Genomic DNA, 23,986 nt, shown 5'->3' with positions numbered 1-23,986 from the left:
CGGAATTTAAATATCCCGTGCTTGATTTGCATGTTCCCGGCTGGTCGCCATTTTAGAAATAGACTAGCCTGAAGTAACTGCCAGTGTCTACACGTGGCAGTGAAACGGGATTCCGGAATAAAGCCCTAAATTGAATTAGGTGGTATATCTTGTGGAATGAGGTTTACCACCTAATTCGATTTAGGGGTTTTATTCCGGAATTCCGTTTCACTGCCACGTGTAGACGCAGGGGCTAGTATAGACGTACCCTGTTAGAGGGCTCATTCCTTCACCCTCCCACTTCCCTGATCCTTCTCAGGTGAACACAGTACAGCAACACCCAAAGTCCAGAGATGCAAACAATTCAATGTTTTTTGGGGTTCGCTTCCAGCCAGCTGGAATCCATATTCCTTTCCTTTTCCCCTTGTTTTTTCCACTCACTTTCTGAGTGTCCCTAATATGTGTAGCAATATTTTCAGGTTTACCTTAGCCAGTCATTCTGCTGAAATTTAACTAACTAATCCTAATGTGATTATCTAACCAATTATATCTCAGCAACTTCATTGGTTGACACCCAGAAAAATTAATTATACAGGAGACAGACAATCAAAGAACCAGATAGAACCACAAAGTTAAACCATATAGAGATGGGGAGTGGGTCTTTGCCAGACAGAAAGCTAACAACCTAAATTTCTAGGCTCTTCCTTTTATCTATAGGCCATAGATAACAGCTAGAGTTGCCAGATGGTTTAACAAAAAATACCAAACACACCACACCCCACCCAAAAAAATGGGAAAAAATTCTATTGAGGAAAAAAAAGAAGGAGGGATACCAAAGTTGTTGAGCAAAAAAAAAAAAAAAGGATGAAAAATTTTGTTTTAAGATGGCCACCATTTTTAAAACCCTGCAGCTCCACCCAATAAGCACAGGGAAGCCGGGGCCAGCATTGGGGGGAGGGGAGCAGGTTGGGGGCGGGAACTGTTGGGGGGGGCAGAGGAGCAGCTTTGTGAGCCGCACTTTTGGGGGGCAAGGGCCGCAGGTTGGCCATGGCTGGTGTTAAGGGAGGCATCACGTGGCTACCTCCCAGGTCTCTGCTGGTCACATGGGCCAGAGCAGCATGCGCTCTACTCCCACCCCAGCCCGGTGCTCCCCTAGTGTGGCTCCCAGCAAGTGCTCCCTCCTGACCCCCTTCGCTATGACTCTGCTGCGCTCCTCACTCCCTCGCCCCCACCAGATGCAGCAGGGGAAAATTGTCTCCACTGGGCTTCCGTGCGAGGGAAACAGGAAATACTGGACATTTCATATGTCCGGTATTTCCTGTTTTTTTTACTGGACGGTGCCCGCAAATACCGGACAGTCTGGGTGAATAGCGGACACCTCCCAACCCTAATAACAGCCCCGAATGGTTGAAATGGGCCTTATTTCAGTATGAAGACTTTGGACTGATTTGGAATGTGCCCTAAAGCTTCAGCTTAAGAACAAGGTCTTACACAGACTGCATATAGATTCTTTGTTCTTAGATATTCAGGCCTGCCTGTAAAGACCTATATATGTCCTAACATTGCCTTGCTCTGGCTACTCTGTTGCTGAGAGGTGCAATGTGGCAGAGTCTCACCCTAACTGGCCAGTTGAGAATTCCCCCCTTTTAATGCCTTGTGCACTGAGAGAAGGACACGAGAACTCATCTAGCGCTGATCAATGGGTGCTTGATCCAAAGCCTATTGATGGGAGCGGAATTACCTCTAGGAATCCCAGTGGACTTTTATCCATTCATTGTCCTCAGTGATCCACACACTGAAATATAAACGTTCCAAATCTCGCCAGGCATCATTATCTGAAAGTAAAAACCTCTTTCCAAATCACCAGGGAACCCATGATGCTCTATGATTGAAACATGCAATATTCATGATATAACTGGTCCACTGTTATAGGATTGCAACAAATCTTGTACAAAGTATGTCAGGTAAGGTGTCAATGGAAAAGTTACAATCTGTCAAACACAGATTATCCTGTATGTGTGCATGTATCATCTTTGTATCTCAAGTTATGAATATTAACAGTGTACCGTATTTTGAATGTGTTCCTGGGATAATGCTCACAAGGTAATTTACATCCAATCTGGCCAGCATATTATGAATAAACTACTCAAGTTGATGGTCCATTAAAGGACACTTAGCTCACACAATAGACCATAGAAGAAACCTGTCCCAGCCAGATGGGCCTTCTTGTAGATGTTTTAGCCAGAATATGGGTAATGGATGCTTCTGTGACTCAAATCATGGGAGGGATTGATCTAGGTTGGATAGATATTAGGAAAAACTGTTTTACTAGGAGGGTGGTGAAGCACTGGAATGGGCTACCTACAATGGTGGTGAAATCTCCATTCCTAAAGGTTTTTACTTCCCAGCTGGATTTAGTTGGAGTTGATCCTGCTTTGGGCAGGGGCTGGAGTCGAAGACCTCCTGAGGTCTCTTCCAGCCCTAGGGTTCTATGATTTGCTTATGTGAACCTGGACTTCCTCTTGCGCCTGAAAGCTAAGCTGAAAGCATCTGCTCCACACAGGAGAAAGTATAAAAGACCCTAGAAGCATCTCCATTTTGCTTCTTTTCTGCTCTGATCTCTGGACTATGGACATGCACTAAAAGCAGCATCCCAACCAATGGACTGGGGGCCTTCCAATCTGGAGGAAGTCACCAGAGTCTTTACAAGCCACTGTTTATTCCACCATTGCTTCAAACCTGATACAAGAACTCTGCAACGGTTTTATGTATTTGATTCCTTTTGCCATTATAATTCTCTCTTCTTCTTTTCTCTTATAAATAATCCTTTAGATATTGGATACTCAAGGACCGGGTTTTGGGTAAGGTCTGAGCTTTATATTGACCTGGCTTCATGGCTCATCTCTTGGGATTCAAAGAACCATTTGGTTGATGAAATTGGTTTTAAATAATCATTCCTCCTAAAATCCAGTGGCCACATGACGAAAAAGGCTGGGGTGCCTAAGGAAACTGCAGTTTGGAATTGTTGTTAACTGTTATTGTGAGACAGAAGTTGAGTTTTGTCACACACTTGGTATATTGCATGGCAGAATGACCACCAGTTTTGAGTGGCTTTGCTCCATGTATCAGCAATTTGTGCTGATGCTGATTTTCCTTGCTGTGATCCACTGAGGCACAGTGACAGGACCCAAGAGAATGAATAAGAACAGAGAATAGATCGGTAGCTTGAAGGCTTTAATTAATAAGATCACCCCTAAGATGTGGGAAGTGTTTGCCTCCATTGACTACACCAAAGCCTAAAGTTCAGCCCAAGGATGTGTGTAGTCCGCGGATGGGTGGGGAGTGCAAACCACCGTCCTCTGTTAATTGCCAGGGGTACAAACAGAAACAACAAGGAATGACAGGACCATAAGACGGGAGAGGTAATATCTTTTACATTCACATAGTATCTTTCATCCAGAGTGCTTTCCACCCCTTAAAAAACAGGGATCATTTTCCTCGCCGCTATAAATTTAAGACTATTTAGGGCACTTGTGATGGGTTACACTCACCACTTGGACATCTCCTACTGGCTGCTCGGGGAATTAGCTCCGTCCGGGTCCCACACGCTTTGGTCCCAAGTTCACATGCCCTGCTGTGTCTGAGTCTGTCTCTGCGAGTCAGGATGTTCTTTCTTCTTGGCTCTCTGGCCAGTTCATTATTGTCCTCCCCTTCCAGGGTATCAAAGCCCCATCAGACAACTGTTCCAGGCAGTTTCCTCCACTGCACACTCTGTGCTACTTCCCCAGTGGCTGGTAGGGTACAACTCAGGCCCACCAGCTAACCCCGGACTCCAATCCAGTGAAGCTATGTCTAGCAATTGTGATCTGTTTGCCCCCAGGTCATGTTGCTATTTCTATGGATTCCTTCCTATATCTTTTGGTTCCATGCTCACTGGGTGGACCAGTCCAGATGCTGGGTGGACCATACCTTCTCTGTGGTATGTCTTTCCTCCAGCACAATAGGTTGCTTATGTGGAGAAGCTGTGGGATTTGGGCTTATTTAGTCTACAGAAGAGAAGAGTGAGGGGGGATTTGATAGCAGCCTTCAACTTCCTGAAGTAGGGCTCCAAAGCAGACAGAAAGAGGTTGTTCTCCGTTGTGATGGATGGCAGAACAAGGAGCAATGGTCTCAAGTTGTGGGGGTGGGGTGGGAAGGGGGTCTAGGTTGAATATTGGGAAAAACTATTTCACCAGGAGGTTGGTGAAGCCTGGAGCAGGGTAGTGACCTGTAACCCCTTGACACTGCTTAGTGGTACAACCTCCACGCCACATGGCCGGGCACAGCCCAGGCAATCACTTCTCTTTATTTACTAGCTACAAAACAGAGCTTGCCACACATACAGAGCAACTTCTGGGGTGTTTCATGCGAACAAATGGGGCTAGGCTGAGACCCAGCCTGTTGACATTCCTGTGGGAGCAGAAGGAGCATTTGAACTATCAATCTGCAGAGGTGAAGGGCCAATCAATTGCCCACAGTGCCTGCTACCTCTTTTCTGCTGAAGAGTGGTAATCAGTGGGAACTGCAGCTGCTCAGAAACTATCAAGACCAAGTCTCTGGGTGCATCACCTTTCATGCCTTCAGGTGGGGTCAACTGTGATTTTTTCTGCACAAATTATAGTGGTGAGAAAAGCGCCTGGTCAAAGTTGCTGTCTAGCCTTTCTAACCCACGGCCGGCGTGCTAGAGTTCCTTCTCCTTTCATTGAACTGCTCACGCTTGTACTGTCACAATCTTAATCACAGCCTGCCTGCAAGAAGACTCGAGAGAAATCAGCATCTGCTGGATGCACTGTTACTTTGCAGCTCTCTGGAAAAAGGCATCCATGTTTTGTGTCTCCAAAAATCTGAATGCCCTTCCCGGATGTTCTACGTTAACCCGGGACTACATCTCTGCACGGATTCATATCCCCTCGTCTTCTGCACACTCCCCCACACTGGCTGATGGAAATCAGCTGGGTTAAAAACCATGGAGCCAGTGCATATAAAATAAGGCAGATTGGAAGGGTGTTCACATGCCTGAACACTGCTTCAAGGCAGAGAACCAGGACTTTGGGGTTCTGCTTCTCCTCTCTTGCTGAATGACCTCTTGTGGGAGGGAGGGGGGATTGATATTTACAAAATATATTGTGTTGCATTAACTTTAGGACCCAATTGCATTGGGCTCTATCCAGACACATAGTACTCTACTGTCTACAAGAGTAGGGTACTACAAGAGTATGTATTCTGAACAGGGAACCCCCTGCCGGTCCAGGTCTTAAAGAACATTAGTTCCCAGGGTTATGGAGCACTGTCTAACAATGACCATGTTCAACAGCTAATACACTTCCCTGGGACACTCTTGGCCTGACCCGTTCTCGGTCAGAAAGGCTAAAAACTCAAAGCATCGTGAACTCGGCAGGGACATGTCACTCCTCCAAGCCCCAAAGCTGGGCCACCCGGCTACGCACCCTTCAAATACCCCTTGCCTCAGAGAGACCTCTGCCCCATCACACTCCCATCCGCTATCTCGATGGCTGGAGCATGCAATGAATGGGAGGCTGAACTCCAGGTGTTTGTGAAGTGCCTGCCAAGTAGTGGGCAGTACTGAAATTATTATGAATAATAAATATGGTAGGAGCGTGTTATGGGAATGAGCAGTATTTCCAGTTCTTCAAGGACCAGGGTAGTTAATGGGGTCATCTAGCGTCACACGCCTAATTTAGACTGTTTAATGACTTGAAAAGAGCAGACCCTGCTCTGAATCTGCCACTCTGGAACTGTTCCATCCCCTTGCACGATAGTGAGCGTGGAAGTCTGACATCTTTGCCCCAAACTGCCAGCTGCTAGCGGTTCCGATGTGCTGCTTCTGAGGTCAGACAAACAGATGGACAATCAACCCCAAAAGAAATGTGTTTGTGCATCTGCAAGGATGTGAAACTGACTGGGCAAAGCAGCTCACCCCTAACCCCTAAAAGGCAGAGTAAACCTGAAAACAACCTTCCGCTCTGCTCTCAAGCAGACTGGAAAGCACAGACTGTATTATGCATGTCACGCAGAGCAGTCTGAGGAGCCAAATTTCAGAAGGGAGATGTAGGCTGATGTCGCTGGTCCATGCTTGTCAGTGATCTCAGAGTGAAAATATTTGCCAGAAGATTATGAATAAATATTGCCTCGTTCTGAGGTAGTGCTTTTCAGCAGCAGGTCTCCAAGAAAGTATCAAAATCCCTGTTATACAAGTGGGGAAACTGAGTCACAGAGTGGCAAAGTAACTTGCCCAAGGTCAATTATCAGCCAGTGGCAGAGCTGGGAATACAATCCAGGCCTCTCAAGTGCCAGCCCAGTATTCTATTCCCTAGGCCACACAATCGGTCTGCATCTTCTTGGATCCAAGTAAGGCCTCGATCCTGCAAAGACTGTTGTACAGGAGGAACTTTGCATCTTTAACTCAAGAAGAAGGAGGATGGGGTTGGTTAACAATGCACTCAGCTCAGTCCCTGGGTAGCTCCCATTGACTTCAATGGGAGCAAATTGAGGCCAACATGGCGTGCTTTGAAGATCTCCTGTACCCTACGCTCCACCTGGAAATTAACCGCCGAGCACCTGGAGATGGCAGAGCACTGGTGCTGTGCTGGCCTCTACATGCTGTGCTGCCTGCAGTTTCCCAATGGCCTGAACTGGGAGTCCATAGAGAGTGCCAGCCTCCGAGGGAGGGGGGAAGCATGCAGCACCCACTTCTGACAGAAACGGCTGTGAGTCTGACCCTTAGGCACCTAAGTGAGAATGGCCCTGGGGTGCAGTGCAACCAGGGAGATTAATGGGTCCAGTGGCCCAGCTTTTCTGCAAAATCACATTAGCTATTTAGGGACCTAACTAGCAATGTTTATGGATTTTGTGCTTGAAAAGTTCTCAAGTCCTGTGGCAGCTCATGCACCAAGTCAGGCAAAGCGTCCTGAACTCCAGTTCCCTCTTCTACCCTCTTGTCATCCTGCCCCAAAATACTTCATTGGGAAAGCAAAATCACAGCTCTCTGGCAGTTATGACCAGACAACCCTTCAGCACAGCAGCTACGGAAAGCAAAGTGACATTAAAGCTGGCAAGCCAACCCGCCAGCACTAGCTCCGAGAGCAGTTAATGATGAAAGCACAGAGAAAGTGTCTTCAAAATAACCTGTGCACAGCTGGCTCTACAGAAATTACAAGAGAGGGGGAGAAAGGAACTGTAATTGAAATAAGAGCCTCTCGCCCCATAATGTCATTCTTGACATTTGAGCAAGTAATTTTGAAGATGACTAAATAATATTTACAAGAAGAAGAGTTCAATGCTGGATTTAAGGGGCAAGTACGTCAGATCAACTGCAAGGATAGGAAGCGAGGTGACTGGTTACTTGCACTAGTTAGAAATGATAATTTTAATTATTATTATTACTATTATTTATTGATTCTATTGTGGTTATACCTGGGAGCCCGGATCATAGATGAGGAACTCACCGTGCTAGTCCCTGTACAAACACAGAACTAGATGGTTTCTACCCATAAGAGCATAAGAACATAAGTTATGTTCTTATGTTCCCCAAGGATTTGTCATTGAACAAGAACAATGAAGCCAGGCCAGCAGTCCAAGGTGTACAATCCCACCGGATACCCGGGGCATGTATGTGAGCAGCTAGCAATCCAGGCCGCCTGGGTTTTCCTGCTACTGTCAAGCAAAGCTAGCTAAAATATATCGACATGTGCTGCAGTCATCCCTTTGAGTCCAGTGTACACACCGTCTAGGTCTTTGTATGGTGCCCAACACACCAGGATTTCTAAAGGCAGTTGTAATACTAATTAGTAAGTGCCCGTGGTGGGATATGGAGATGGCAGAGGCTTGTAGGTTTACTCTTACTTTCCCCACCCCCCTGCCCTGGGTTCCTCGCTCAAGTCAAAGTTCTGAATCCAAATATGCTCGTGCTTTGGGGGGCTGTGACAGAGCACACTGACTCCACACTGGACAAGAGAGGGTTAACCTTGCACTGAGGGCTCAGAAAGCCACACCCCTTCCCTCTTAATGGGCATGTTCCAGAGGTTCGGGTATAAAAGAGAGCAGCTTAGCTCAGCTAGGGCTGACTGTGGGAGGGAGAGAACGTGTAGTCTTGGCACAATGCTTTCTGGGGAGCCTGTAAAGGGGGTAGGGGAGGACAAAGTCCCCCCCCCCCAGTCCCCTGAATTCAGGGTTCTGCCTAGCAGATACCACTGAGCCTTCCAATGCTGGGAGGATTCCCCTGGCAGCATAGCCCCATAGTGGTCTGCAGCACTGGTCCCACAGTGATGGACACTCACTAACCACTCTGAAGCACTGGGAGTGAGATCGCAGGCTATAGAATTGCTTCTCCAGCAGGGAAAACCTGGCTAAAGGTGAATCCAAGACGGGAACACCCCAGAGGAACAGGGGGAAGCCACAAACTTTCCTCTTGTCACCTCTGGAGCAGAAGGGGATTTAATTCCATACAGGTGAGCTGCAGAAGAAACAAGCCACTCTCCCCTCTGCTAAGCCTGTGCATGCCGAGGGCCTCAGGTCTGTCCGTTTCCTACCAGATCACTTGAAAACCCCAGAGTTTCACTGCAGAGGAAATGAGTCAGACGGAAAGATTTCCTGTCTCCTTGCCTCCCCAGGGGCTCGAGCAGTGAGCAGCGTGCGGCTGAGGGACATGGCGTTGACTTTCCACCCACCTTCCCAGCACTCTCAGAGCCAGAAGTAGGCAAATAGCACCATGACAAGCAGTGGCCCTTGGCTAGAACATACCTTTGGACAAGGAAAATATTTGGTTTTCTGTCAGTAGCAGGAAGATGGGAAAGGGGAGGGGAGAATGGAAGAAAGCTTCGGGAAGTCACAAAGATGGTAGACATGGGCAGCCATGTGCACGTGGCAAGGGGAAATAGAAAGAAAGGAATTAAACACCCGGGTCTCCCCGACTAGGCACAACTCTCAGTTCTCCTAAAAATAAACCATGGTTACCGACGGTAGTGCTACTCTCTGTGAAAGACCATTTCTCCCTTGGGAATTTTAACTTGTAAAAAATCTGTCTGCTGCCAATTTGACCACTTGCTTAAAACATATAGGCTACGTCTAGACTACATCCCTTTTTTGGAAAAGGGATGTAAATTAGACGTATCGCAATTGCTAATGAAGCGGGAATTTAAATCTCCCACACTTCATTAGCATAAAAATGGCTGCCACTTTTTTTTGGCATGGAGCTTTGCCGGAGAAAAGCGCCAGTCTAGATGCTGATCTTTCGGAAAATAAAGCCTTTTCCGAAAGATCCCTTATCCCTTATTTCAAGAGGCTAAAGGTGAATCCAAGTGTTCTCTACATCATATATATAGCGACGAGGAGTCCTGTGGCACCTTATAGACTAACTGAAGTGTAGGAGCATAAGCTTTCCTGGGCAAAGACCCACTTCGTTAGATGCATGTGACGAAGTGGGTCTTTGCCCACGAAAGCTTATGCTCCTACACTTGTATGTCTACACTACCCTCGTAATTCGAACTAGGAGGGTAATGTAGGCATACCGCACTTGCAAATGAAGCCCGGGATTTGAATTTCCCGGGCTTCATTTGCATAAGCCGGGCGCCGCCATTTTTAAATCCCGGCTCGTTCGAACCCCGTGCCGCGCAGCTACATGCGGCATGAACTAGGTAGTTCGGACTAGGCTTCCTAATCCAAACTACCGTTACTCCTCATTCCACGAGGAGTAACGGTAGTTCGGACTAGGAAGCCTAGTCTGAACTACCTAGTTCGTGCCGCGTGTAGCCGCGCGGCACGGGGTTCGAACGAGCCGGGATTTAAAAATGGCGGCGCCCGGCTTATGCAAATGAAGCCCGGGAAATTCAAATCCCGGGCTTCATTTGCAAGTGTGGTATGCCTACATTACCCCGCTAGTTCGAACTAGCGGGGTAGTGTAGACATACCCTTAGTCTCTAAGGTGCCACAGGACTCCTCGCTGCTTTTGCAGATTCAGACTAACACGGCTACACCTCTGATACTTGATATCATATATATAGTAGCCGAATGTCACTGCCCCGCCCTCCCTTTGCCTCCCGCCATGGCGCTTGGCTGACTTCTGCGCCGCTCAGCCGGCCCCACCCGCTGGCCATGTACATCACCGCCCCGTCCCCTTCCCCTCCAGCCATGGTGCTCGGCTGACTTCTGCGCCGCTCAGCCAGGCCGCTGCGGGGGAGCAAGCGGCGCAAGTGGCCATTTGGGCCCCGCACTCCCCATGCAGCACGGGCCGCCCAGAGGGAACTGCCAGCATTTCACCAACAGCGCCGCCCAGAGAGAACAGCCAGCATTTCACCAACAGCGCCGCCCAGAGGGAACAGCCAGCATTTCACCAACAGCACCGCCCAGAGAGAACAGCCAGCATTTCAGGCAACAGCACCCCTCAGAGAGAACAGCCAGCATTTCAGGCAACAGCACCCCTCAGAGGGAACAGCCAGCATTTCCGCATTACAGACTCTCAGACACTGGGCTACTCTATTTATGATGTAGAGAACACTTAATATAATGTTGCCTAAAGGTTAGAGCAGCACACTGGGTTCTAGTCCTGTGCCACTGATTCATTCGGTCTCCTTGGGCAAGTCATTTACACTCCCTGAACCAAAGTCATTAGGACACTGTGTTCCAGCTAATCCCCATCCCTCTGCCAATTTCCCCTGCTTACCTCTGTCCTCCACCCCCTCCACTCCTTTCCCTTCCCAGCCTGGTTGCCCCCAGCCATTCCCATCCCAGTTCCTCCATCCCACCACTCCCTGAAGTCCCATGCACTGCCCTCCCCGACCCCAACTCAGCTCCCCTCTCCCAAATTGCCTATCCAGGGTCTGTGCCCTGTGACCCCCCCCCCATTCTTTCTGAAAATTGGCTTGTGAATATGAAAACGCACAACTCAAAGATGCTTTACACCAAATACCTCATGTAATTTACCAGTTGTAATGTTACAACCCACTGGGTCTCTTTTACACAGAGAAAGACGGATTTATTTGGGGGTTTGATCCCTTTTGGGGGCTGGTTTCCTGGGTGCTGAGCCTTGGAACTGTGTCCTCCCAGAGCTAAAGTGGTTCTGTGTCTGCATTGCTCTGCAGGGAGGCGGTTACCCCAACTCTGAGCACAGGACAGGGAGGCAGGGAGCCCCAGACAGGCATCAGCACACTGGGGAACAGTCCCTAAGGGACTTCTGTGACTGAACTCCATCACATGCCCCTGCTCCCGCTCTATTTTCAGCCCAGCTCCTCTCACCCCCATTGTCCCCTGTCGGGCCTGGCTCTCCCCACCACTCCCAACTCATTCATATAGATGATGCAGAAAAGTTTGACTCCTGGACTTGGACCAGTTCAGCAACAATTGTTGCCACAACCATTGGCCCGGCTCCTCCCCCTGGCTGTACCCTCCCTCCAAACATAGCTGCCCTGACACCGCCTCTCCCTGCCTTGGTGCTGTCCTATGGGGTGTCATGGAGCTGCTCTGCAGCCTACATGACAGGCAGTGGGATGAGAGGCAGGCAAGCACGGGTAAGGAACGGAAGATTGTTTAAAGATCAGTCGTGGCTTGCAATTTCTTGGTGGTGCTTGTTACTAGGTTCTGGCCTTAACGACTCTTCGACTGGCTTGTGGGAGTTGGTGCTTGTCTGGGCTTCCCAAGTGGCTGCTGATTTTTCCACAAGGCGTACAGATAGTTCGGAATAACTACATAGTTCGAACTATCTAGCCCGTGCTGCGTGTAGCCGCGCGGCACGGGGTTCGAACAAGCCGGCTTTTAAAAATGGCGGCGCCGGCTTTATGCTAATGAAGCCCGGGAAATTCAAATCCCGGGCTTCATTAGCAAGTTCGGTATGCATACATTACCCCCCTAGTTCGAACTAGGGGGGTAGTGTAGACATACCCAGGGATGCAGTCTAGACATATCCATAGTGTTCTATCAAATCATGACTGGTGTGGAAAAAGTGAATAAGGAAAAGTTATTTACTTGTTCCCATAACATAAGAACTAGGGGTCACCACATGTAATTAATAGGTAGAAGGTTTCAAACAAAAGGAAGTTTTTCTTCACGCAGCACACAGTCAACCCATGGAACTCCTTGCCAGAGGAGATTGTGAAGACCAGGACTTTAACAGGGCTCAAAAAAGAACTAGATAAATTCACAGAGGTTAGGTCCATCAATACTTATTTGCCAGGATGGCTAGGAATTGTGTCCCAAGCCTCTGTTTGTCAAAGGCTGGAAATGGATATCAGGAGAGGGATCACTTGATTGTTACCTGTTTCTGTTCACTCCCTCTGGGCATCAGAAGACAGAATACTAGGCTAGATGGAGCTTTGGTCTGACCTAGTTTGACCATTCCTATGTTCTTATGTTTAGCCCTAATAAGCCCCCTCTCCCCCAAAAACTAGAGTCACATGTCCCTCTTAGAGCATAGCCATTACTCTCTTAGGTAAGTGCTCAGCTCGCACTGAAATGCAATGGGATGTAAGTGCTTCACTTCCTTTGACCCCTGTGAGGATCCTAGTCTTGCTCTCGATGGTACATTTTGCGACCCTCCTTTCAGGGCCTTCAATTCCTTCTGACAGGCCAACCTCGCAGGAAAGGTCCATCTCGCACACAACCTATCAGCCCCAGTTCCTGGAACAGACAGTCTCAGGCATCGGTGCTGGAATGATGGATGAGGCTCAAAGTGCTTTTCATTCATATGCAGGATTTATAGCTTGGGTCAATGGCTCTCTGCGCCCCACTATACCATTGTCCCAGCCCCCCGAGTCATAAGTAACTGGAGACCTTGCTGTTCTTCAGACAGCACAGAAAGCAGTTTCTGAAAGTGACCTGAACAGCAAGGCCAAAGCAAAACAAAAGATCATTCATCCTGTTACGGGGAATCTATAATGTTTCCTGAGGCCACGAACCCTGAAAGCCCCGAAAGGCTAGGAAATACAGCCACATCTTTCTTCTAGGAAGAGAAAGCAAAAAAGAAGCAAGCTTTGCTTCTAAGCTGGTTCCAGACAGATGAGACACACTTTGTTTCCTGAAAGATATAAACAAAGCAGCAGCCAAAGAGATGCTCTCTATTGTTTATATACTGAAACAGGATTCTTGCATTGGCTTATTTATCCCCCTCTTATGGAGGGTTGTTTTTTCCCCTTGGCTCCAGTGCTTTCCTGCCCAACTTCAAAATCGTGAGGACCGGATTCCATTTTCAATTACCCGATTGTAAAATCTGGACTAACTCAGCTGAAGTCAATGAGCTTGCACTGGATTTATGGTGGTGTCACAGATCAAAATCTGTCCCCATGGGCTCTTCAATTTAGGTTGCAAAAAAAGTACAGTGAATAGATCACGTCCTCCAAGACCGTAACAGCATGGCTGCCAAGCAGCTGCTGCATTTGATTTTAGGAGTTATTTTCAGCCACAGTCTCTTCCAACAGACCCCCAGCACAGAGGCTATGGGGGAAGGGAGGGGGCTTTTCTTGGGTTCACTTTCCACCATTGTCCCACAAGACAGCTGTTTTCAGAACAGGAACCACAAGAGAAAGGAAAACAAATTTGATGCGGTGCCCCTTACAGTTGCTGGACTTGATACTTTGCCCCCTAAAAATAACAAATAAATGAATACAAATCGCAAAAAGAGCTGGCTGTGGGTGTGAGATATCTAACCGAGATTTGGGTGCCAGGAATACTGATCAGTGCCAGTAAAGGGAGTCTAAAGGTTTTGCAGATTCCGTTACAAACTGGCATTGCAGAAAGCCATTTCATTCCAACATTTCGAGTTCTCGCTCACACACACAAATATCAAAGAACCCCACAGACTGGTTTATTTATTTAATAGTTGGGCAAAGGCACGGAGGGTGGTTTTGGTTTAGCAAAACCTCTCCAAGGATTGTTCTGATGTAGGTCCTCATTTATCCAAATCCTCCACTTTGATGGATGGTTTTCGAGAAATGGACTGCCCAAGTTTTGGACCATTTTATCCCAAACCAAAGTTTGTTTCAGTGTGTGAAACCTTATTGATTAAGGTTTTTAGTCTATTCAAAGGGCAAAGCAAAGAGTCTGGCTTGGGCCTGGGGTCCATTTTGTCACAACCCTGACATTCATGGAGTTGACTGCGGAATAACGTATCTTGTTTTGGACTCCCTTTCATGTTGTATTAGTGTCTGAAACTCTCCTTTGCGCACAGCTGGGACGTGGCACCATTTTAAACAAAACCGCTCCCTCTGGGTCAAACATCAGGCTGGGACAACCAAACAAAATGAAAAAAAAAATCATCCGAAAAAAAAAGAGCCGTTGAAAACACGGGAAGGAAATGCTGCCTGTGCAGGTGGAAACACCCAACTTTTGCCCTCCGTCAAATCTGCACCGCGTTTGGCAAGTTCATTCGGAGAACAGAGACAGAGCCCAAAATGGCAGCATTGGGGTGGCCGTGTAGCCAGCGCCATTTATAGCTCTCTGCAGTCTCCTAGGTAGCCATGGCAACCAGGCCTAGGGGTCAGGTTTAAAGGAGCAAACAGCAGTGATGTTGTGGTTGGTGTCTGCTACAGGCCACCGAACCAGGTGGATGAGGTAGATGAGGCTTTCTTCGAACAACTGAGCGAAGCTTCCAGATCGCAGGCCCTGGTTCTCATGGGGGACTTTAATCACCCTGACATCTGTTGGGAAACCAATACAGCAGTACACAGGCAATCCAGGAAGTTTTTGGAGAATGTTGGGGATAACTTCTTGGTACAAGTGCTGAAGGATCCGACCAGGGGCCGTGCACAGCTTGACCTTCTCCTCACAAACAGGGAGGAACTAATAGGGGACGTAGAGGTGGGTGACAACCTGGGAAGCAGTGATCATGAGATGGTAGATTTCAGGATCCTGACCAAAGGAAGGAAAGAGAGTAGTAAAATACACACCTTGGACTTCAAAAAAGCAGATTTTGACTCCCTCAGAGATCTGATGGAAAGAATCCCCTGGGATGTTAACATGAAGGGGAAAGGAGTCCAGGACAGCTGGCAGTATTTTAAAGAAGCCTTATTGAAGGCACAGAAAGAAACCATCCCGACACGTAGCAAGAGAGGCAAACCTGGTAGGAGACCGGATTGGCTTACAGGGGAAATCCTTGGTGTACTTAAGCACAAAAAGGAAGCTTACAGAAAGTGGAAACTTGGACAAATGACTAGGGAGGAGCTTAAATGTATAGTTCGAGAATGCCGGGGGGTTATCAGGAAGGCGAAAGCGCAAATGGAGTTGCGACTGGCTAAGGATGTGAAGGATAACAAGAAAGGTTTCTACAGGCATGTCAACAAAAAGAAGGTGATCAGAGAGGGTGTGCAGTCCCTAATGGATGAAGGAGGTAACCTAGTGACAGAGGATGCAGGGAAAGCTGAAGTACTCAATGCTTTCTTTGCCTCTGTATTCACGGACAAGGTCGGCTCCTGGACTTCTGTGCTAAGCGACGCAAGATGGGAAGAAGATGGACAGCCCTTGGTGGGTAAAGAACAGGTTAGGAACTATTTAGAAAAACTAAACGTACACAAATCCATGGGTCCAGACTTAATGCACCCAAGGGTACTGAAGGAGTTGGCAAATGTCATTGAGGAGCCTTTGGCCATTATCTTTGAAAAGTCGTGGCGATCGGGCGAAATCCCGGATGATTGGAAAAGGGCAAATGTAGTGCCCATCTTCAAAAAAGGGAAGAAGGACGATCCAGGGAACTATAGGCCGGTCAGTCTTACCTCGGTTCCTGGAAAAATCATGGAAGGGATCCTAAAGGAATCCATTTTGAGACACTTGAATGAGAGGAAAGTGATCAGGAATAGTCAGCATGGATTCACAAAGGGCAAGTCGTGCTTGACCAATCTGATTGGCTTCTATGATGAGGTAACTGGCTCAGTGGACATGGGAAAGTCAGTGGATGTTGTGTACCTTGACTTTAGCAAGGCTTTTGATACGGTCTCCCACGATATTCTTGCCAGCAAGTTAAGGGAATGCGGATTGGATAAATGGACGGTAAGATGGATAGAAAGATGGCTAGAAGGCCGGGCCCAGCGGGTAGTGATCAACGGTTCGATGTCAGGATGGCGGTCGGTTTCTAGTGGAGTGCCCCAAGGTTCTATTCTAGGACCGGTTTTGTTCAATATCTTTATTAATGACCTGGATGAGGGGATAGATTGCACCCTCAGCAAGTTTGCAGATGACACTAAGCTAGGGGGAGAGGTAGATACGCTTAAGGGCAGAGATAGGGTCCAGAGTGACTTAGACAAATTGGAGGATTGGGCCACTAGAAATCTCATGAGATTCAACAAAGACAAGTGTAGAGTCCTGCACTTGGGACGGAAGAATCCCAAGCATAGTTACAGGCTGGGGACCAACCAGTTAAGTAGTAGTTCTGCCGAAAAGGACCTGGGGGTTACAGTGGATGAGAAGCTAGATATGAGTCAACAGTGTGCCCTTGTAGCCAAGAAGGCTAATGGCATATTAGGATGCATTAAGAGGAGCATTGCCAGCAGATCCAGAGATGTCATTATCCCCCTTTATTCGGCTTTGGTGAGGCCACATCTGGAGTACTGTGTCCAGTTCTGGGCCCCCCACTACAAAAAGGATGCGGACGCATTGGAGAGGGTCCAGCGGAGGGCAACCAAAATGATTAGGGGTCTGGAGCATATGACCTACGAGGAGAGGCTGAGGGACTTGGGTCTGTTTAGTCTGCAGAAGCGAAGAGTGAGGGGGGACTTGATAGCAGCCTTCAACTTCCTGAAGGGAGGTTCCAAAGAGGATGGAGAGAGGCTGTTCTCAGTAGTGACAGATGGCAGAACAAGGAGCAATGGTCTCAAGTTGTGGTGGGAGAGGTCCAGATTGGATATTAGGAAAAACTATTTTACTAGGAGGGTAGTGAAGCATTGGAATGGGTTACCTAGGGAAGTAGTGGAGTCTCCATCCCTAGAGGTGTTTAAGTCTCGGCTTGACAAAGCCCTGGCCGGGTTGATTTAGATGGGATTGGTCCTGCCTAGAGCGGAGGGCTGGACTTGACGACCTTCTGAGGTCTCTTCCAGTTCTGATTCTATGATAAGGGGATGGTTGGATGAAATAACATGATCTTGGTAACTAATTGACCATTCATTTCCAGTTGGAAATAGGTCAATGGAGGGATGATAGGAGTTGCTATAGGGAACTTTCTGGGTGTCTGGCTGGTGAGTCTTGCCCACATGCTCAGGGTTTAGCTGATCGCCATATTTGGGGTCAGGAAGGAATTTTCCTCCAGGGTAGATTGGCAGAGGCCCTGGAGGTTTTTCGCCTTCCTCTGTAGCATTGGGCACAGATCACAGCTGAAGGACTCTCTGCATGTTGGGGCCTTCAAAGTATTGGAAGGCTTCAATATCTGAGACATAGGTGAGAGGATTATTCTAAGAGGGGTGGGCGAGATTCTGTGGCCTGCACGGTGCAGGGGGTCAGACTAGATGATCATAATGGTCCCTTCTGACCTTAAAGTCTATGAGGAGCACTTGGGTAGAGAGGAGCCAGCCACCATCTTGTGCAGTAGGAGTCATGCTCGGTCATATTTTGCTCATCCCAGCCTCTTCTCCAGGGAGCGTTCTCTTCCGGTCACGCCCACTATTGTCTCCGTGATGGTGTCGGTCTTTGTTCCCCTGCTCCTCTCCGGCCCACTGCTACTTCGCCCCACTCCGCCTCGCTCCTGCTTCCCTTCCCCCCAAGCCTCAGCCTTCCGAAAAAGCGCCCCGTGAGGGGGTGTCTGGGGCACACCACTCCCCTGCTCCCCTGGTGCCTCCGCCTGGCCGCTCTGGGGATCATGAGGCTGACACCCTTCCTGAAGCTACCTGTGGTCACTCTCTCTGGCCCCCTCTCTCACGCCAGGAATTGCAGTGTCCTCTGCATGGCTCAGCCCTCCGGCCAGGTCACTCAGCACCCCCCTTTCTAGGGTATTGTCCTTCCAACTCTTTCACTCCCACAGTGACCCAGGCAGTCTTCCAGGTCACTTCTCTGCCGGTGCCACCTCCTCAGGGGCAGGGAGCAGAGCTCAGCCCCCCTTCTACTGCAGGTTCCAGATCAGCGACCCCCAGCCCAGAAGTTCTGGGCTCTCCCCTCTGAGCCTTCACTGCTCCTTCCTGCTCTTCTGGTTTCCCCCCTTTCTCAAACCTTCTTCCCAGGGAATATCTACTGCCCCTGCCTCTTGCCAGCTTCCAGGCTTTATAGGCCTTGCCTCTTCCTGCCCAGCTGAACCTGCTTGCAATCGATTGTCTGCTCCCTGACTCTTCCTCCCGATGCAGCCTGTGGCATTAATAGGTCTACCTGGCCACCTAACTCCTTCCAGCCCTGTGTGAGCAGGACAGCCCCACGACAAGACATTACACGCACCTTCTAGTGTCAGTTTGGGGCACTGCGGGGGGAGTTGATCCTCCTTTTGGCCCTTCAGGGCTTCTCCCTCCTCTGAGTCTTTCCAGATCTGGTCATGGCTACATAGAGGTGTTTCTTAGGCACTTGGAGCAACATCTGAGCTCCCCAAAAAACTACCACTGAGGGGAGGCGGGGGGACGGAGGGTTGGTGAGTGACACACACCACACTCCTTTCACAGTGACTGGCTCCCTGTGGGTATCTCCAGGCCTCCTCCACTAGGCCTGTTCCCAGAATAAAAAAGGAAGCTCTCCTCTCCTCTGAAAGCTCCTCCTTCCTGACATAGCCTCTCCTGCCCCTTCCCAGCTGGGAGCTCTAATTTTACTTCGATTGCCAGCTCAAGACAAAGTGGGGCCCAGCTGCGGGGCTCAATCAAGGCAGCACCCAGTTTCCTTTACAAGGCCAATGGGACAAGGCCCTACTACGTGTCATTTAAACCTGCACCTGAAAAGGCCCTGGACAGCAGAGTGCTCCATCCTCTGTTGGCCAACAAGCACATGGACCAGGTGCCCTTGTGGTTCTTTTCCAGCTCAGATCCTTCCAAATTCAGGGAGATTTGTATCCAGGGTTTCAGTATGGTCCGTCTCCATGTCTGAGAGACTGTTATACCCTGGAGAAGCTAAGAGGGCAGGAAAGTGGTGCAACATTCACACAACTCAGGGTCACCTGGCTTCCACAACCAACAAGCAGACAGAGGGTTGGTAAGCGAACCACACCACACTCATTTGTTTTGGAAATACTCCTCCGGTTGGCGTTTTTACATACAGTGCCCCCCATCCTTTTACACACTGGCTGTGTCTAGACTGGCCAGTTTTTCCGGAAAATCAGCCGCTTTTCCAGAAAAACTTGCCAGCTGTCTACACTGGCCGCTTGAATTTCCACAAAAGCACTGACTTCCTACTGTAAGAAATCAGTGCTTCTTGCAGAAATACTGTTCTGCTCCCATTCAGGCAAAAGTCCCTTTTGCGCAAAGCTTTTGCGCAAAAGGGCCAGCGTAGACAGCTCAGATTTGTTTTCCGCAAAAAAGCCCCGATCGTGAAAATGGCGATCAGGGCTTTTTTGCAAAAAGTGCTTTTGTTGAAAAGCATCCGTGCCAATGTAGATGCTCTTTTCCGCAAAATGCTTTTAACGGAAAACTTTTCCAATCATGCCAATCTAGACACAGCCACTGCGTGGGAAGTACACTAACATTCAAAGAGATGACAAAACAAACCAACTTAATTACTCATGGAGTAAAACAATTAATTGGTCAGCTTCCGGCCAGGTCTCTGATATTGCTTTCCGGGCACGTCCCTACAATTAATTACGGAGCTAAACAAGCCAATTATCGAGAGCAGATATTGTCTCCCTCTAGTTCATTTTCCCAGGAAAGGTCACCTCGAGCAATGCATTGTGAGACCTAGCTAATTGCAAACTTTCACCTGCTGGCTCAAGAGTGTCAGCCCCTGCAATGGGAACCCTCCCTGTGGGAGCCAGGCTGCTGCCAAGCAGAATGCCACAGCCAAGTTCTGTGGGCCACCAGCAGTGCTCACAGATACAGGCGCCGACTGCTGAGTTAGCTGCACCCTCAGATGTGGCGAGACACCCCAGCAAAGATCAGAGGCACGTGCCAGGCTCTCAGGGCGTTAGCAGAATGCTGCTGGCAGCTTTTTGCTGGAGATCATTTTGCTTTCTGAGGGGAAAGACTCTGTTGTGGGAAGAGAAAGGGAGTCAGAGCTCTGGCTTTAAAAATTCATGTTCGTGTACTTTCCATACAGCGTGTAAAGGGATTGGGGGGGGGGGACTGTCTGTGAAAACACCAACCGGAGGGCTGCGTCTAGACTGGCATGATTTTCCGGAAATGCTTTTAATGGAAAAGTTTTCTGTTAAAAGCATTTTCGGAACAGAGTGTCTAGATTGGCACGGACGCTTTTCCGCAAAAGCACTTTTTGCTGAAAAACGTCCATGCCAATCTAGACACGCTTTTCCGCAAAAAGCCCCGATCGCCATTTTTGCAATCGGGGCTTTTTTTGCAGAAAACAAATCTCAGCTGTCTACACTGGCCCTTTTGCGCAAAAGCTTTGTGCAAAAGGACTTTTGCCTGAACGGGAGCAGCATAGTATTTCCGCAAAAAGCACTGATTTCAGACAGTAGAAAGTCAGTGCTTTTGCGGAAATTCAAGCGGCCAGTGTAAACAGCTGGCAAGTTTTTCCGGAAAAGCAGCTGATTTTCCGGAAAAACTGGCCAGTCTAGACACAGCCGAGGAGTATTTCCAAAACAAAAGTGATCAGCAGGAAAGGATGAAGCAAAAGACAAAATCAGGGGTTTTTAGAATGACAGTAGGTCTCGGCCGCCTTCACCTGGACCAGGAGGGATGGGGGAGTGTCAGCTGAGAGCTATGTTGGGCAGGAGCTTTAACTCCTGGCAGGGCCAGACAAGTCCAAGGGTGGGGAGGGGACAGAGTGACAGGCCAATCTCTCCTTCTGAAGTTCTACAAACACCCCAGGGCAGCCATTGCAGCAAATGGCATGGGAGGGAGGGGGATCATAGTCTGCAGTCTACAGACAGTGCTGGAAGGATTCTGATGCAAAGGTTGCAGCATGGCCAGATAGACTGAAAAGGAACCGTTAAGGTGCTATGCCAGGTGGGACAGGACACACTTCCTTCACCTTATTCCGACGTGGGAGAAACAGCGCTATGGTAATAATAGTTAAAGACGCTTCTGTGTCGGCTGAGGGAGTGGATATGTCTTCTCTGTTAGTGTGACCAGGGACCAGAGCCACAGTGAGGGTTAATCAGCTGCCTCCATCGAGGTCAATGCTGAAGAACCAGTTTAGTTTGTATTTTATTGCCATTTGGATGAGAGTATTGTGGGCAATATGCAATAGAACAGCTATGGACAATGGAGTTCATCTTCCAAGGCCATAACGCAGCTCAGGCAGGTGCAAAAGGGAGCGTCAAAACCACTCAGCATCACACGGCCCCTCTGCAGGAGCATGCAGCAAATATTGGGGGTGGCGAAAGGAGGCGTTGTTTCAAAGGGCCCCTCACGCTGCCTCAGAGCTTGGTAGAACAGGGACCGCGTTCAGCACGCTCGCACAGACAAAGGAAGGGAAAATGGGGTCAGCGTGAAGCCGCTGTCAGCCACTGGATTATCTGTAAGTAGACAGAGACTCCCACTGGGGCTGTCTGTACCTTGGCAGGCATCCTCATGTTCAGCTGTCAGCGAGAGGGTGGAAACAGCAATGGCTGGTAGCACAGGCCCCGTTAGCAGGTGTTCTCACAAAACTGAACAATTCCAATGGCCCATAGCCTGCTTTAATTTGTGTGTGATTTAAGCAGCACGTTAGCCAGCAGATCCTCTGGACCGAGAGAGCATCACACAGCAGAGAACTCAAGCTGCACTGAGCACTCGTCAGCAGAGACATGGACTCTGGACAAGTCAGTGCTGGCTAGGGCCAGGAGAGAGATCCAGCGGCTGCCATCTCAAGTTCTGGATGTGGAGATGAAGATGCTTTTCTCAGAGGTTATGGCCAGCTAGGAAGGGAGAGAGAATTTGAGATCCCAAGTAAATGAAAAAACCCAGCTTCCAGATGCCATCTTTTTGGCAATGGCATCAGGAGGTTCCATGCGATGAGCTAGCCGGGCGTTGGCCCAACAGTACAGAATTTGCCACACACACCACCGCAGTGATGACTCTCTGGTGCAGTGAGCTTGGGCGACACCCAGGACCCAGTGTGCAATCATGTTCATATGTCAGGTCCCACACAAATGGGGGATGGGGGTGTGTAACAGAGCGTGCCAAAGGGCATTTTCCTTTGAGATTGTTTTATTGACTTTAATAAACCCTCCCTCTAGGCCAGGGAAGGACAACGAGTGGTCTGCAGGCTGGATGCAGTTCATCAGGGATGGACTCTGGCACTTTATTTTCCTGAGCATCCACAGGCATGGCCGTTTTCAGCTCCTGTTGGCCGCGGTTCACCTTTCCCAGCTAACGGGGGCCATGGGAAGTTGTGGTCCAGCCCACACCACTTCCTGTAGCACTCATTGACTGGGAATTGTGAACAGTGGCCAATGGAAGCTGCAAGCGGTCGTGCCTGCAGATGTTCAGGTAAATAAAGCATTTGGTGGTCTGCCAGTGGCTAACCCTGGCGTACCGCGTCTAGCTCTTGGGCTGCGTATTGCCTACCCTTGCACTAGGCTTTAGACTTGGAGTGGGTGGGAGAGAGGAAGGCAGAGACCACGTCTATACATCCTAAGCAACTGAGTTTATAGTCTGGTATTGCTGTCCCAGGATGCAGCTTGGTGGATGCCTACACTATGAGCTAGGGAGAGGTCTAGGTTGGATATTAGGAAAAATGATTTCCTAGGAGGGTGGGGAAGCACTGGGCTGGGTTACCGAGGGAGGGGGTGGAATCTCCATCCCTGGAGGTTTTTAAGTCCCGGGTTGATAAAGCCCTGGCTGGGATGATTTAGCTGATTGGTCCTTCTTTGGGCAGGGGGCTGGACTCAATGGCCTCCTTAGGTCCAACTCTATGATTCTATGACCGCTGTGTCTGAGGCTCAATCCTGAACAGGCCAATACACCGCTTGGATGATGGGAGAAGCAAATGGAAAGACTCAACAACCCTGACTGAGAAAGGGTGTCAGCCATTTGCAATATGCCGGAAGCAGGGGTGTAGTGTTAGAGACAATCGGTTCTGCACAGCCGGAAAATAGCAGCAGCTGAAAAAGGCATGTTTTCCCATCTGCACTTGCCACCAAAATCCGCATCTTTGCTACCGTGCAATTAGATTACTTGGGGGCAACACTCTGCAATCATCTGGGACCTGAAGCTAAAGCAGAAGGCATCTCTACCCACTTACCAAGTGTGTTTCAGGCTTGGTGCACATTACACCAGAACTACACACTCCTCACTGGCTCCCACCAAGTTTCCCAGCAGCTACTAAGGTGTAGCCTTTACCCCACTGAGCCGTTACAAATACATTAGCTAAGATAAGCAACTGCCAATTGACTTAGTCATAACTGTCTGGGTTCTCATGTCCCAGCGACGCAGAACAGGCTTCTCGTAAGCTACCACAGAAAAGTACACTCCCGGCCAAACCAAATCACTCTTTAAGGAGGGGGTTACATTACTAGGGGCTCATAAACCACTTTGAAAGCCATCAAAGAATTTTAAGATGTTTGCAAAGCCTTGAAGGGTCACCAACACTGACAAATATACCTGTCTAGTTATTTATATGACCATCATCTTCTCCTCACAACACCTCTGCAAACAGGGACTCATTACAGTCAGTGGACAGACTGACTGAGGGATGTGGTATATCCAAGGTCTGCCAAGCCCTGTTCAATGTCCTAACCATCAGACCAACCTTCCTGCTCCCTAAGCTAAGGAGTTGAAACCAAATTAGTCTCAGATCTGATCTGCACCAGCTCAGTATCTCCACAAGTTCTCTCATGGACGAGCTCACAATGTAATCAGCCCAGGCTCACTGGTTAAGATGTCACTCGTACTTTACTGCACTTGTGTAAGTGGTGAATTGTAAATATGTGGCGCAGCACGGATCCTCCCAGTGTGTGGCACAGGAAAAGGGGCAGCAG

This window comes from Pelodiscus sinensis, chromosome 11 (assembly GCF_052426305.1).
Source record: "Pelodiscus sinensis isolate ZL-2025 chromosome 11, ASM5242630v1, whole genome shotgun sequence".
Lineage (NCBI taxonomy): Eukaryota > Metazoa > Chordata > Testudines > Trionychidae > Pelodiscus > Pelodiscus sinensis.
This window is presented reverse-complemented; position numbering follows the sequence as displayed.